The 17,814-nt window shown below is 34.9% G+C and overlaps 1 pseudogene; it reads left to right on the top strand.

The window, feature by feature from the left end:
- Window positions 1-5,527: 5,527 nt before the first annotated feature.
- The window catches only part of LOC141485289 (uncharacterized), a 223,159-nt pseudogene continuing 210,872 nt past the window's right edge, over window positions 5,528-17,814 (top strand).

Below are 17,814 nucleotides of genomic sequence, written 5' to 3'. Positions count from 1 at the left end.
TTTGGTAGCATTCTAATTGGAGGGAGTCCTTCAACACTCTAATAAAGTTGAGAATCTGGTTGGTAGATTGACCAAGATATGAGATTTTTTTTATCGTATCAGCAGACGTTTACAAAATGCATACTTTAATCTCAAACTGATTTATCAAAATGCACAGTTGTTGAAGGAAAGAATTGTAATTGTATTATGTGACTCTTTAGTGTTGTTCAGGATGAATTACTGCTCCAAAATAGTTGAGGTTAATTTATCGTATCAGAAAATACAATATGATTTCATACACATTGAAAACTATCAAATGGCTCCAAAACTCTCACCTACCGGCAGTGGCGCAAAAATCCCACTGCAGAAAACCGAACTAGGTTTGTTAGTGCTCATAACAGCTGCAAACTTAGGAAAAATGGAAGCAAAGAACTTCACAATCGGGGCATTAGGGATAAATTGCTTGCTAATCCCAATGGGTATAGATTCTTCTGGTCGGTAACTAAAGATTTTAATCAAAACTTCCGTAGAAAAAGCAAATCTACCAGGTGAACAAATTACGTCTCACTCCACAGTCGATTTTCTTGGAGAGGCACCACCCACTATTATTATACTTTTCAACAACGTCTAGTCAGGCAAATTTTAGAATAGCTTAATATCAACAAGGCGTCTGTTCCTGATGAAGTGCCCGTCATCGTATTCAAAAAGTTCATTAATGAACTCGCACCAGTATCATGCAGTCTTTTCAACCTGTCTCGCAAGGGAGGGTTTTTTCTTCTTGTAGAAAGATTGCTCGCGTACAGCCTATTCCCAAAAAGGGCAAGAATAGTCTTATACAATACAATATTTTATTTTTCCTGAGACTGCTTTACAAGCATGGAAATCGTCACATACACAGTAAAGATTGGAGTTGAAAAATATCAGGTGATAAAATATGCAATATACATTAAAAAAAATTAAATCAGTAGTAGATGTAGGAGATAATTATATTGAACAATTAAAAAAAACATAGTATTAACAGTAAAATAGTAAACAAGCAAACTATCGCAATGTCAAGTAGCCAGATCAGTTTGAAAATATTGATCAATTGAATAAAAGGCATTTCAGTAGAGAATTCTTCTAACGCTATTTTTGAAATTCATGGGATTTGAGATTTCCTTAATAAATGTTGGAAGTTTATTAAATATTTTTATAGACATGATATGAGGTCCTTCTGATACATATGATAATTTGTGTACAGGAACTATCTGATTATAATTTTGCCTAAGAGTATAACCAGCAGCTATGCGGATAGTATCCCTTTACTGAAACTCATGGTAATGATTCCTAATGTAAGTGACACAATTCAAAATATACATGGATATCGCAGTTAAAATTTGTCAGTGAATAACTGCTTACAAGAATCACCATATTTTTTACAACACATGGTTCTTAGTATCTATTTTTGAGCAATGAACTGCAGTTACCGTAACAGACTAAGCAATAATTTAGACTTGAATGAACAAAGGCATAATGTAATCATTCCAGGATAATTGTGAGTCAATGTTCGACCCTAAGAATTTGAATGATTTTTTCAGCACAATAGATTTTGTATAAGTTCTAACTAGTATACTGCAGTCCATTTCTCTAAGCGAGAAAACAATGGTATTAGATTTATTGCTATCTAGTACGAGGCCGTTTCTGGCGCAGTAATTAAGCATATTAGCAACTGCAATATCGTCCTGGTCAGATAACCCTTCACAAGAAGAAGAACCCAATAAGAAAGACGTGTTATCAGCAAACTGTACAGTGCAATGTTGTTGATGAATATTAATATTAGAGATGCCGTTGACGAATAAGAGAAAGAAAGTAGGACCCAGGACACTACCTTGGGGAACACCTGTTATGATGTTACGATTTTCAGAATGATATATTCTAGATTTGAGCCTAACCTTAACAGGTTGTGATCTGCCAGTCAGATAAGTCTTAATCCATTTCAGACTTTGGTCGCGAAGTCCAATATTATAAAGTTTATCGAGAAGAAGTTGATGGTTGATAGTATCAAATGCACGTGACAAATTAAGTAGAATACTGATCGATTTTTCGCCATTTTCAAATTTGGATAAAACATGATTGACCAGGGAAAGAGTAGCATCTTGGGTTGATAAAGTATATTATCCATATTGGTTCTTAGCGAGTAGTTTATAATTTTTACAGAAGTTGTTGAGATAGGATTTTTCGAAAATTTTTGAAAATGAAGACAGCAATGCAATACCTCTGTAGTTGGAGATTAAGTGCTTATCATTTTTCTTGTGAACAGGAACTACAATAGCATGTTTAAGACACGAGGGGGAAGAACCCTCAAAGAAAGAGAGATTAAGTAGGTATGTAAGTGGTTTAATGATTAGTTTCGCAACATTCAACAAGACTCTGCCTGGTAATTTATCAATGCCACTAGAGTTCTTGGACGATATGGACTTGATGATATCAAGAAGTTCAGTTTCGTCTAAAGGATGAAGAAAAAAAAGAGTTTACTTTCATATCGTGATGATCTTCACCAGCAGGCTCAGTATCATTGATTAAAGAATTTACAGGGTCAATGAAATAATCATTGAAGACTTGAGAAATAACAGAATCATTATGAAACCGCGTTCCATCATCAGTTTCAAAATAATTCGGAAAACAATTTCTCATATTATTGGATGTTGTATTCTGTTTAATTATACTCCAGGCAACTTCAGATTTGTTATCAGCTACAAGAAATTTGTTACTGAAATACTCTCTTTTTGAATGGTCAATTTTTTTCTACGATTCTTCAACATAATTTTGTATTGCTCATCAACGATTTCATCACATTGAGTTCTGTTCAGATTGAAAACATCACGAAGAAGTATACCTTCATTGATGATTTCCTTGGTGATCCAGGATTTGTTGAGACATACGAAGTCCTAAGATTCACATGACAGTAAAGTTTTGAAATAATAAATGTTTTGGTCGTTGAACGCTCATTTGAGAGTAAAATAGGGCTTATCAATAGAGCTAGAATCAATTGGAGGTTTGATAGTTTGAAGTGCATGGTCAGAAAAATCAGAATGAATGACAATAGGGGGAATTTGGCAAGGGGTGGACGAGAAAATATTATCGATTGTATTCCCTGTATTCTCGTGTAGTCAAAAATACATTGATTCAATCCATATGAAGCGAGAAGATTGCGAAGGTACTTTGCGTTTCTGTCATTGGAATTTAGGTGAAAGTTGAAATCAAATGAGTATAGATCTTCCTAATGAGTATAGATCAATCTCGTTGCTATCAGTGATATCAAAAATTATGGAGAAAGCCTTAAACCAACGAATCTTCAAATATCTTGAACGATCATCAATATGGCTTCAAAAAAAATCAACAGGCGACCTTCTATCGTATGCCACCCATATTTGGAAACATGAAGAGTCGAGAGCTGTCGCGCTTTGACCGTATGTGGCATGCTGGCCAAACTTTGATGCTCCGGCTTGTTGGATTATTTTTGTGTATGGCTCTTCAGTTTTCTGAAAAGACGTTTTCTGCAAGTGGCCGTCGTTGGATATCTCTCGAATTTTTTTACCGTCAACGTTGGTGTTTTCCAGGGATCTATATTTCCTCCAACCCTCTTTTTATTGTATATCAATGGCTTATTGAAAGAAACCTAAAATCCGTTATATTGCTCTGCTAGTAACAGCACCCTCGTCTCGTCATACAATTAGATTCCAGGTCATCGCTCTTAGAGCCCTTTGAGGATTTTCCTGTAGTGCTTGTGTTTTGCCTTTGAATAATGAAAGATTAATTCCGTTCGGTGGTCAATATCGTGGCTTGGCTTTTGAACAGACGTACTTTGTGAGCCTTTATACATTTGATATTCGTGAAATGAGTTTTCTGTCGATCCCCTAGAATCTGGGGGATACACTGAATAGCATCTTTTATACAAGGGGCTATCAAATCCTCACCTATTGTGTGGTTTTTACCACTTTTTGTAATATGGTAGCTAATTTTGAAAGAGGCTTCCACAGCATTTTCATTATCTCTATTAACTGAAGCGAAATAAGAAGAAACCACGCCATCTTTCCCATAATTTCTTGAAAGTCGTTCAAAATAGTTAATTTCTTTATTTTTGTGCTGGGCGTATTTGGATTCAAGGTGGCGCAAAAGTAAGGAAGTTTTCATGCTACCATTACTTAAAACTTCTCCACAAAGAACACATAGTGGGTTTGGACTTTCCTCCTCTCCAGTAAACGAAAAGCCATATTTCAAGTACTCATTTGAATACTTTCGTTTCTTTGAGGAAGTTCCAGTACTAGTACTAGATTTCTGAGGTTTACTATCACCGGTACTCACACAAGAAGAATTTTCTGCTGCTGAGTCCCGGGACGTTCTAAGGTTGCTAAGCACCTGACTTGCCGTATCACTCTGATTTGTTTATCACTGATCCAGTTTTTAACCACTTTTCCATCTTCTTGATTACAGTTAAATCATTTACAAATCAGTCAAGAACTAACACGCACAATAAGCAAGTAAACTGAACATACAATCACGTAATGAAGAGAGACAGACGACAGTCAACTACTATGCGAGCAAACTATGCGAGCACTGACTGACGGTACGGTAGCAGTGAATTGTGATAGATAGTGGCTAAGTGAGTGGGGGAGGGGGAGCGGCAGAGGGCGAACTGACCTTGACGAGCGAGCGTGAGTCAGACCATCGGACGACTCGGCGCGCCAGTACTGTACTGTACTTTTCAACCACCACGTACGTAACGTACGACAAACACATAAAAACACAAAGTCCGCCATTACCAAATATTTTCGGCGTACCACCAACCAGGTCGTTGCGTACCTCCAAGGGGTACGCGTACCCCAGGTTGGGAACCGCTGCCCCAGATGGAGTCTTTGTACCAGAGATGTCATCGTCTTCACTCAGTTGGGCTTGGATCATGAATGCTTCCTTTCTAGGCCTTGATTTGAAAAAAAAATCAGTTTTTGTATTCCTCCTATAAAAAATAATATTCAGTGTTGAAAATATCATCGAAGCAATTACATTCGTCTCTGAAAATTCTAACGAAAAACAATTACCTTTTGGCAATTCAATAGATATTGAAAAATTCTGGAAAAGTTTCATTTCATCCGTTGGTTCAGTATTTCCAAAATTGTTGTCATTAAAACATGTCAGGGTATAATTCCACCCAATTGGTAATATCAAGAAGTAATCAAACAATTTTTGTAACTGTTATAATTATTGTTGAAATACAAGAAATATGTTCCATATAAATATACGATTATTGTTCTTGTCAGCTTAGGCATTTATTGTTAAGAAAATATAATATTCACAAGTAATTGGTACATGAATTCACACGAGTCAATTCCATTATGAAGTCCGAAATATGAAAATATCACTTTTCCTCTCAGTCACGCGAAAACCATATCCAGAATCCAGCGAGACCGAAAGCTAATCGAGAAAACACTCCGTCCTGACGATCCACAGTAGGCTGTGCCAGGGGGCGTGCGCTGGATCTGCACATTCTACCGGGATTCTCCGGCGGCAAACAGTCTTCAGTTCTAGTCACAGTTTCGGATACGATAACATCGGGATTTTCGCGCTCCTCGCCGATCGTCACGCCCACTATTACGACCGGCCGTTATACGACAAGAAAAAACTGACCGCTAACGGCTCTCGAAAGGTAAAGGATTTATCCTTCTGTCATTTGGTGTTGGGTGTTCGTTTTTGAAAAGGATTATGCATGACGGTGTCCTTCGGGATTATTGAAGGTTGAATCGAGTAAGATTTTGCTTTTTTTTTTCTGGTTTAACCAGTTCCATGCCTTTTTTGGTTCACCAGAGTTGATTTGGGCTAGAATGTGGTTCTAGGTAACTCCAACCATTCAGTTAAAGGCCAGATTTGATTATTAACATACGAATAATTATTGTGATCGCACCACAAAGATCTCTGGCAAGTTTTGGCTTTTCTAGATGGTGCTGTAAATATGATGAGAGTATTGTAGATCTGGAAGAAATCGAATCACATAGATTACTGATTTTTCACAGTATCCTTGATGTGATTGAATCAGATTAGGGATTACTGAACTGGGATTAAAAAAATTGATATACATATAGTTCCAAAAATGATAAAAAATTTCAAGATTGGAGCAGAATTTAACAAATTAACTATGAAAATGAAATAAAAAGCACGCGTGAACCTCAGTCAACTTGACATCAATTGATTGACGAATAAATGAAATATACATGATGAAATTATTGTTTTGAAAGTCTGTCAATATATTAACAAGAAGCTCGCAGAAAATTTATTGCTATCAATCAAGAGGGAAAAAGCTCTGTGGATCACTAAAATTCCGGTACCTATGTGTTTTGAATGAAAATAATGCATATCAATATACAGCAAATATGAAAGCTCTTCAGCTTTCATACTTGTTGGATAGTTATGATGAATAGTTATTACTGAATGCTGAATAGTTATGCCGAATGATGATGACTGAATCGTTATGACCTCTATAATTTTATTGATGGTCAAGTATATCACCTAAACAGAGATAATAAAATTAATGATTGTTCTGATTGGAGGTGTTAACTTCCAAACAACCAATAATTCAGAAGTTTGGATGTTTTTTACAATGATTGTTGGAATCTGTTACACCAAAGTACTAGATAGGAAAAAAAGCTCTCAGGTTATGACGTGCAGAAATGAATACAATTTTTGAAGTTGCCTTTCCTTCTGAAGAAGAATGAACAGACTCTAAATCTTTAATTTTTTTTCACAAAATTGAAAAATATCAGTCGTGTTAAAAATTATTGAAACTGTTCAAGACTCATGAACTACGTACCTTTATAATTCAGAACAGATTTCAGATTATTTGATTGATAAATACAAACGTCTTCGTATTTAACTTTCACTTCTCGAAATTGTAAATGAATATTCAATAGTTGAAATCATCGAATCTACACAAAAATATATTAAAGGTTGATATCATTGGAGTTTTTTCGTGTTTCGATCACCAAGTGATCGTCTTCAAGAGGAAAATCAAACGAATCCCACTCACAAAGCTATCCTCATTTATATCATGGATACCTGTTCTAGGTACCTGCGTCTTAAGTGTCTTGAATTAATTTCACAATATTGCCTTATCTACTAGTCTTAAATTAAGTTTACAATGTGTCCTTATGTGATAATCAGGTAAATCTAATAATTAAAATATTATAAGCAATATTGCCTCATCTACTAATCTTGAATTCGTTTTACAATGTGTCCTTATGTAATAGACAGATAAATCTAAAACTTGAAATATTATAAGCTACATAAAATCAATTTCACAATATTACCTCATCTACTAGTATTCAATTGATTTTCACAATGTGTTCTTATGTGATAATTAGGTGAATCTAATAATTAAAATATTATTTTAACAAGCTATATAGTATACTATTAGGTATTGGTCCATCATCGTTATTCATAATATTATTATGTTTACTTATCTCTACACTCTCATAGGCATCTAAATGCGTGTTGTTGTTAACTTGTCTAACTAATCTCAATGAACTGAAGTCTGAGGAATGGTTTCGTTGCAAAATATGATGGGCGACTGCTGATTTTTCAGGTCTTCCATATTTTAGATGTACTAAGTGTTCCTTATATCTTTTTGTATTGACAGATTTTTCTGTCTCTCCATGATATTCGTAAGGTCCAGACTTTTGTGAATTCTCGACTTTGTCTTTTGGACTTCCTAAAAGGCTCTGTAATGTATGACTTGTTTCAAAAACAACCTCATACCTAGTTCCTAGAAAATCTTTCCAAAGTTCTTCATGTATTAGTGGTATGGAACTGAAATACATTTATCTTGGTTTTTGTTCTTTTGAAAAGTCGAGATTCCGTTCATTCTCAACATAAACTTGGTTTTCCTTATTATGTAATATACAATATAAATAAGGCAATATTGTGAAATTATTTCAAGAAAATTGAGACGCAGGTACCTAGAACAGGTATCTATGGTATAAATAAGGATAGCCTTGTGAGTAGGATTGATTTGATCTGCCTCTTGAAGACGATCACTTGGTGATCGAAACATGCGTCGAGATGTTGAAATAACGGTTTGGTTTTGGGAAAAAAACTCCAGTAATATTCATTACTACACCAAAGGTTCCAAACAGTGATTAGAGGTTGATAAAGGAATCTCAGAAGTTATTCAAGGTGTTGTTCAGTAAGTCATTTTGAATAAAAATTTAAGATTTTCGTACTCTTCTCCGATCGTCATGCCGCCTATTTCGAACGGTCGTTTTGACGTAAAAAAGTAAGAATTGGAGGCTTTATTGAAGTGTTTATCGAATGTTGATTTTTATTCATTTCAGAACCAGAAAAAATCTCTGTATATGTAGTTCCAATTGAAATGGTACCAGAGTATATTTTCATTGGGTGAGATTGATATTCTTAATATTCGAAAAAGAATAAAAAAAGTCAATTAAATGACGCTCTACTGAATCTACAACGGAAAGTAACTAGGTTGTGGATCAAGTACCAGAACAATACAACATTTTCATAGCATCTCCAATTTTTTTTATGGACAAATCACAAGCACTACAGGTAGCTCCTTAAGGTATTCTGAGAGCAGTGCCTGTGCAAAGGTAGTGATTCACAATAGATTTGAATCGCTGTAAATTAAATGTATTTGGAAAAATGTTCTCAGGAAGTTTATTCCACTCGAGCCCAGTTCTCCAAATGGAAGAGTTCTTGAACAATGATATATGCCAACTCACTTGAACACGTGAAAGTATCAATAGAACAGATACAAATCTCCAACCTTTCCTCGTTGTTCCAGACTATCAAATCCAATCTACCAGATTCAGGGTTTGCTCAGGAGCAGAACTCCATACATGAGAACATTACTTCCAAAGAAGGTCTGATCTGAGCTTTATAAAATATCAAAAATTGCTGCGGTGTGTACAGTTGTCTGGTTCGGAACAGTGTTACAAGTTTTCGAGAAGCGGTTTTTGCAATATCTACAGCGACATAATTGTGCCATTGGCACAACAAACCCAACAAACTTGTCAGTTCGGAGACATTTATCTTTTTGAAGAAAACCGGCGTTGTATTGAAGCGTATCACTCCAATTCAAAATAACTTCTAGATCCTCATTAAGATATGCAACTTTCTGCTGCCGGTAAGATCCGCAGCTGAAGTCCTGGAATCTAAATGGAATGACGAGACAAGTGTGCTGTGGTCAGCAAAACAATATATTGGATTCTACTTGATACACAATAAAGAGGGGGTTGGAGACAATATAGATCCCTGGGTGTCTATAGTATTCGAGAGATATCCATCGACACCCACTTACAGGGAAATTTCTTTCAGGAAGCTGAAGAGCCAAACACAAAAATGGTTCTACAAGTCATAGCATCAAAGTCTGGCCAGCAAACTCTCATGACACACACGGTCAAAGGCCTCAGAATTCAATCGCAACAGTTCTTGACTCTCCATATGTCTCGATTGCGTTATTCCAAATATGGGTGACATACGACGGAAGGTCGCTTGTTGATCTTTGCTTTCGAAAGCCATATTGATGATCGCTCAGGATGTTAAAGCCTGTCAAATATTCAAGGATATGGTGGTTTATGGCTTTCTATATAATTTTTGATATCACTGGTCTATAGTTATTCGAAAGATTTTTATTGCCATTTTTGAGAACAGGTTGAACACGAGCAGTCTTCCAACAAGTAGGAAAAATCCCTTTCTTCGCGTTCAAATTATATTCAACTCAAACAACAGAAAATTGTGATTCAATGTTGTCATTTTCTACTTGATAGCTTGAATTAATGAATTTGCAAACGGCTTCACTTATTCTACATGAGCTTCTTCGCCTGGAACTCCCGGAATACTTCGAAATTAAAAGCCTGCTTTCGATAATTGGAAAGAAGCAAACGATCTCTTGGATTCTTTCGTATTTTTCCATAATTAAACATTCTCGTGACATCAATAGGAATCCGGGCGCCTTTGTATACCCATGAACGACATGATGAAAAAACTTTTGATTGCAGAGAATGTATTCTTGAATTTTAAATCCACCTGGTGAGATATATAAAAATGTTGGGGTTGCTTTTTCAATAGTTTTCGATCCAAACTGTTCAAATTGAAACAAATGTTGAAAACAGTTGTGATGATTCTAATAAAAACACTTTTTCCATACTTCCCTCCGATGTTTCAGACTAGCAAGGTCACTCACATCTAGTGATATAATCAACATTGCAGGTGTTTTTTAGAAAAAAAATTATTCCAGACTATTCGAAATGAAAGGGTTGACGATAACCTTTGAAATGATTCCAATGGAAACACACAATTCACACTTCACTCCGATGTTCTGGACTAGCAAGGTTGCTCGTGATATTTGAATATTCAGTTGGGCGGGCAATTCTTTTCTAAATAGAATCTAACAACCTTTTCCTAGATATATGTTTAGATTATTTCAGATGAGGTTCAATTTGAGTTTCATGAAATACTAGCAATACGAGACGACCTTGCACGGGAAGCAGAACATATTCGCATCTTTTTTCCTGTTATCAGTGCCACATCAGTTTGTCCTTGAAGAAGGATTTGGTTTTTACCTAAAACACGTGTTTTTGATAGATATGAGGTTTGGAAGTTTCAGCCTCTAGAAATATCCAGAACAGACCAGAACATTTCAAAGTGTTCTAGGGGTTTTCAAAATATTTTACAACATTTCACATATTATTCGAGAGTGATTGAAATTATTCCACAAGAGTCAAACCTGGGACCACTACTGTTCAATATGTTCATCAATAATATCGGAGCTGAGATTCATGTTAAGTTCCTTCTAAACGCAGATGACTTTGAAACTCTATCACAATAACATGTTCTAATGATTGCAAACGTCTCCCTCTGAATTCAAATTGTGTTGCTACATAGACATTACAAAACTACGTCATAAACAATCACGTTCTTGAGCATCCTAACACACTTACTGTTACTTTTTATTCATCTCTCTTTTTCAATAAACGTATTGTCACTACTCTGACAGATCTTTATTGCATGTAGGTATTCTTAGTTAGATATACTGAAGACTTGGAAGAAGCTTCAACATTCAAATCACTCTATTTCACTTTTGTTCGATCTAGGCTGGAATATGCATCTGTAGTGTGGAGTCCCTACTATCAGGTTGATATAAATCAATTAGAATTCAGTGGCGCTAATTCAAATATATGTCTTTGAAACTTGTAGGTACGTATCCTGTTATGGAAATACTCCTATTATGAATTGCTTGAAACTCACAGTTTTTATAGTCTTGAGGTGAGGTGTAAATATTATACCCTTTTTCATTCCAGGTCAAGAACTATGTCATTACCTGCTCCCAATCGTTACATATGTTGAATTTTTGGATTCCTAGACGGTCATATAGGAATGGTGTCACCTTTTATCTCAACACTCCGCTCACAAATATAATGAAAAAATCTTCAATTTATACAATGTGTCATAACTGTAAAATTCTGTTAGTATGTTCTAGATTAATTCAACCGCCAGATTATACAAATCTAAAGACATTTCTCAGCTACCTGACAGTTCTGTTTTCATTTTTTTTTATATAGAATCACAATAGTATATTATGCAACGATCATGTAATGATGGTTATTAAGACACGAGCATTAACCGGGATACGAAACGAGCCGAAGGCGAGTTTTGTATGGTATATGCGAGTGTATTAATAACCATTACATGAGAGTTGCATACGCTATTTTTTCTAAACCCGATAAATAATGAAAAACTATAAATATTATATTTGTATTCAACACATTTACAGTAATTAACTCATATAAAAAAACACAAACTCAATGGTATTATCATGGATATATGAAAACTATAAATATTCTAATTATATTTATATTGAATATAACAACTGTAATTAATCTGATCTTTAAAAAATATTGGAGTCGATGGTATTCCATCTATATCGCTGTTTTCAGACATTTTGATAATATAGGTAGGTAATATGAAAACTGATTTTGACAAATAAAGCAATTAGTTACTTAGGTTAGAATCTAGGACAAACAAAGGAACAGGATTCTTGATTGAAAAATTATGGGTTTCTATTGGTTGATAATCTGTATCGTTATGAAAAATCTGTATCATAATGGATATCATTATGAAACGGATTATGGTCATATAAGTGTATTGTTAGAGTACGGGTGTAGAAAAATTAAATTATGTAAGTACATGTTTGTGAATGCCACCGTTTATCTCAATTTTGTAATTTGGTTCATCGTGTATGAAATGAATAAATGAAAAAATAAATAAATAGACATCCCGGAATCTTATTGAATGGCCAATAATTTTGACTTTTGATAAAATTCAATCAAACGATGTTCCCAACTATTTATTTTGTTTGAAATAGGAAAAGGAAAGACATAACAAAGAGCGACTTTAACCTTCTGAATGTGTTTGTTTCATTTCATGGAACCTTATAAAAATTGTAGTTCCAACAGTCCAAAAGGCTCACTAAACTATCAAAGAACAATTTTGTAGATTTCTTTCATAACAACTTCCATATAAAATGATAACCCATAACTTCTACATTGTTTCATTATCTGCTCCAATGTGGAAGAGAGTTGAAACTACTATGTTTTAAAATTCCTTAGAAGTTGGAAATAATGTTGTTTCAAGTTGTCACTGTTCTCCAATACATCGAATAATCCTGACAATATGTTTTGGCATACATAAAAAAGCATTAAGGAAAATCTTGCCCAAAAATAAGTTTAACATCAATATAGCAGAGAAATATACTTATCGATTCATTCAAATTTCGAACTTTTATCACAATAAAAACCAATTAACTGTTTGTACTTGTATTAAATGTTTATCGAAAAGTCATTTGTTTTCGAGATACAAATAACTGAAGTTGCAAAAAACTTATGACAAAAACCAACTATGAAAAATTTCCACAATTTGTAACTCGAAAACGGATGATTTTTCGATAAATATTTTATACAAAAAAGTTGTTCATTTTGACGAGATCCACCACCAACTTAGTTTTTGTAATGGTCTCAGCAAATACATTAAGCACCCTAGGAAATAAGTAATATGCATCGATATAGAAAAATGTAAATATCTCGAAAACGATCACCTCCAACGTTGTTGAGGAAAAGGATTGAGAATTAGGTTTTCCCATGGAAAGTACCAAAAGTTTACTGTCAAAAAAGTTAGGGCCATTTGAAATAAATAATGACAGCGAACGCAGCTCCCTGAATGTAACATAAAAATCAATACGAAATTATGATTTTTAACATCAACCCCGATTACCGAATTTGGGGTAAATAACTTTTTTTTGCAGAAGTAATTTTTTAAAAATGAACGAAAAAATTCAATTCCAACATCCTGTATCTCAGAAACAAAGCATTTTCGAACTCAAGTTCATAAAATTGTCTTAGGAATACGACACTTGAATACTTCAACGTACTTATGTTACACCCTGTATTTTGAACACAGATTCATTATTACAGGTTTACTATGTCGTTTTTTCAACAGTTTACTGCATGAAATATAAAACGCAGAATCCCCTGGTATTTTTAAGTGTGAATTTAAGATCTTGTAGTCAGACTGTGCTTTTATATTATGGAGGAATTTGAATCTTTTTTGTTTTGATATATTATTTCGTTTTGTCTTATTGTTGTTTTGCTCGCCAACAGAACCTTACATTTTTCTTCTATGACATTGTAATCTTATTCTATTTATTGTAATCGATAGTTGAAAAGATAAATAAATATTTAATTTTTTATAATAACAAAATAACGTATTGAAAAATTGAAAATTTTCTCTATTTGTATTCAAACATACATTGAATAGAAGTAACTGGTAATCGTATGTCAACATAATTGTAGCTTTTTTGTAGCAATTTTGATTTTGTTCGAAAACCGTTCCTTCTCCCATGAGAAATTATTAAATTTGTTATTGAACTATTCCATTACGAGTTTGAATATCAAAGTGCTATAAATCAATTCAAACGAAAGACTTATTCTCTGGGCTCCTTGAAATATTTGCAAATAAATGAAAGCTCTGCTCAACTGCCCGTAAAATTGATCTCGTTGGGATCAAAAATTGATTACCCGCATTCCGGTCCTTTCTTATAAGAAATCTTTTAATCCTCAGTAACGTAATGAAAAAGGGCGAAGAAGATAACCCCGCGAAAAGCGGGGAGATGCGATGACAGGAAAGGGAATAAATCTTTCATTAGCGTTAATGAAGTTTGATCAACTCCTTGAAAGGAAACTCAATGTGTTCATTTCCGCGTGGGGCTTCTGTAATTTGAAAGTAGATATGACAGAAAAGTTTAATTTCGGTGAGTTCTTTCCATAGTCACACATATTGCTAAAATGAAATTATTGAGAATTGGTGTGGGTTCCATGATATTATATTCATTAATTGAACGATGAGGGTGAATTACTAGGGTTGACTGATCTATTAATACCTGCCAACCCAATAGTTGAGCCAGGAAAAAATAGCTGACCCCCCGTTTGTATATTCTATAGGCTTTATTTTTATGATTGGTATAAAATTCATTCAGCAAAAAAATGAGTGTAATGCAAGAAAATAGTTATTGCATTTCATTAGTTCGGATTTCAATAGTTCGGATTAAGTCATTTTTGATGATGCCTTCAACGGAATGGTTAATCCAAAGTGATGGTGGAACAGGCTTTAGCTAGAAGACAGTAAGAGCTCCACAAGGAAGAGAAGCCGCCACAACCAGTACTTGTACTTACTTCCCTACATCAGAAGATTGTGGAAAAGGATAGGAAGGATTTGGTCCAAGCATAACATCAGAACCTCTTTCAGATCTGGGAACACTCTCCATAGCAACCAAACCAAGCCACCAAACCAGGCCACCAAACGCAGACTGCGATTCCAAGAATTGTATTTACCGGATACCTTGCGAGTGCCAGAAATCATACATCGGTGAAACAAAGAGGGAATTGAAAGTTCGCATTGCCGAGCACAAGAAACACACACAGCGAGAAATAGCAGTGAATGTTTGGACTCATCAACATAACATCAAGTGGGCTCAAGCTAAAATCATCCGCAAGGAGGAACACTGGTTTAGGGGAAAATTCAAAGAAGCCGCATATATTTTGTCCAACAACGCATTTAGCCATGCTAGCGTAGAGATACGCAACATATGGAAATCCTAATCAAGCGGAACACGACCAATTCCCGCCAAACGGTCAGCTTCCGCTAAAACCGATGGAGCGGAGTGAGGAAAGAGGGGATAGGTGAAAGCACTTGAATAACCTATAAATAGTCAGATCTCTGAAGAATAAGACCAGTTATCACCCATAGACGATGTTAGATACTAACACTCGGAACGTCGTAAAATAATTTTTTAATTTTCATTTCGTGATAATAGTTCCATTTTTTGAAACTTTGGTGTTTGCTTGTATTCTATTTCATTATTATTGTTTCTTTTTGCCTAATATAATTGTAATTTTTCAGTTAACCTCTTTAATTTTTTACAGATTCTTTCAGGGATTTCATATCAATTTATATCATATCAGACAATGGAAGTCCAAACTAATGGAATGCACCATGAAACATTGTCAATCACCTTCAAACAAAAATAGTTATTTTCGAATTTTGAATCGATAATAATCTAGCTAGAATTACTTCAACAAATGTTTGACTCACGATTAGTGAAGTGCGAGTTGTGATATTAAAAATGAAATTAATTGTTACATTTCAAAAAAGTGATGAATACAGCCGTTAGTAGTAGTAGGAGATCGACATAAAAATGAGAAAAAAACTTTCTTACCACTTTCATTTTTAACTAATTTTACTGCAGTTTCGTTCTATAAGGACATTTCCAAAGAATTACGTCGAACATAATTATATTTCATTCCAAAACCGACAATTGTGCATACGATTGTGAAGTTACTTTATAGGATCGCCATTGTGGTAAGTCTTGTACCAAAATGGAAATACGAACAATTATATACTTATTTGAAACCGAGTGTTCGCCACAATGGTTGCTCAAGAATTGCTTACAAACTACCATACAAAACAAATTCGGAACTTTAACAAAAAAAAGGCTGGGCCTTCGGTATAATAACTGGAAAAAGTCGTAAGGAAAATCAATCAATCAAGAGTCAAGGCGGTACAAAATTGAGAGTGGCAGGAGAAGTCAAGCCTCTGGCTGGGCCTGTGCCTTTCATATATTATAAAAGAACATTTGGAATAATCGACTACTTGAGTAGGAAAAGCATTAGCAGGGTTTTATAACATACGGGTAGCAACACACGAGACGATAGGATCCAAAATAGTATCGTTTTGGTTGTGCGAAAGCAAAGAAGAACATGACAATTTCAATACAGTTCAAACCATCACAAACCGCATGGGAGATGACGCTCAGTTCTACCGCCATCCCACGCACCGTTTGTGATTGGTCAGTCTCCACCAGGTTCCACAAATCCTTGTTTTTGATCACTGTAGGTCGATCACTTCGGGGCTCGTCTTTTTTGAGGCTAAAATCTCCGTAACGAATTTTCGCAAACCAACGTCGTTCATTAACCAATTACCTAATTATTTTTTCGGTCTGCCAACGGTTTGGTACAATTTGAATTCATATAGAAAAATTAGCCAAAAACTGCTCAACGACATCATATTGTTGTAAATCATACCCTAAATAAAATAACGCCGGTGCCACTGGTAGCCATAAACCAATCGTGACGTAGCTAAGAGCATGCGAATGTACGATGTTCGCTGCCGCTCTAGATGTAGCGAGAATAATGCTACCGATTTCGATAAAATTTCAGCAGTTACAGTGTGATACGCGAACCGATCTAGTAAGGCGATAGACATGCGAATAATAGTGGAAGTTTTGGTTGAAGTGTTTGTTGTATTCAAAATAAAGTTGAGTTTGATTATTGTTGATTAAAAAAAAATATCAGCATCAATGTATAGAGTACAAAATTCTCTATCGATCACTCACAGCACGACACAGCTGAAAAAATATTTATTAGGATATGGAGCTACAAAAATACATGACTTCGAAATGTACAATACTTTTGAAACAACCTGATACTTCTAATATTCGATTGTTTTTGATTTCGGGACATTTAAAAATTATGAATATATGTCAGGACTAAAATCTCACCATTTGGCAACCTGTTGTCATCATCTTGCAAAGTTTTTTCGACAGATTCATTATTTGCTAGTTCAAAATTCTTCTAATCACAAACCAGTTGATATTGTACACATCGTACTCGTACTCGTTCCTCATTAGAATGATTGAGAATAACACAAATTGATTCGGTTTGTAGATGAAGACCACTATATAAACGATGGAACGGCTTACAAATGTATTGTCATTGTGAAATTGTTGAAAAGTTTCGTTATTTCGATGTTTCATCTTGTTAATGAGGAAGTCGTTTTATACAAAATGAATATCGAAGAGGAAATAAGTTTCAAGCAGCAACAATCCGAAATTTCGTTAAACATTACGAGTATTCTGAAAAAGGTCGGAATATACGATAGCGTTATTTTTGTAACACACCAGAAAAACTGATTTTCAAATTAGATAATTTAGGAAAACTTGCTACATGAATAGCATTTTACAAGTGTTGTCCATGACGAACAATTTCAATAACGAGGTTTTAATAAGGAACGAGAACGAGAATGTTTCCTACCAGTGACGGCTCGTGCATTGGAGAACAGGGAAGGCTTGAGTCATATAGACTATATACACACAGAAAAGCCCGCCGGAGGCGCGAACATTTTTGTGTGGGCATGATAATGCGTAAAAAGTGCATGAGGAGCTATGGACTTTATTTTAGT

Source organism: Leptinotarsa decemlineata, unplaced genomic scaffold (assembly GCF_025532065.1).
Source record: "Leptinotarsa decemlineata unplaced genomic scaffold, Ldec_3_MD MMD2_tig00026314_RagTag_RagTag, whole genome shotgun sequence".
NCBI classification, from domain to species: Eukaryota; Metazoa; Arthropoda; class Insecta; order Coleoptera; family Chrysomelidae; genus Leptinotarsa; species Leptinotarsa decemlineata.
The sequence above is the reverse complement of the archived record's forward strand: the minus strand, read 5'-3'. Positions and strand labels throughout refer to the sequence as shown.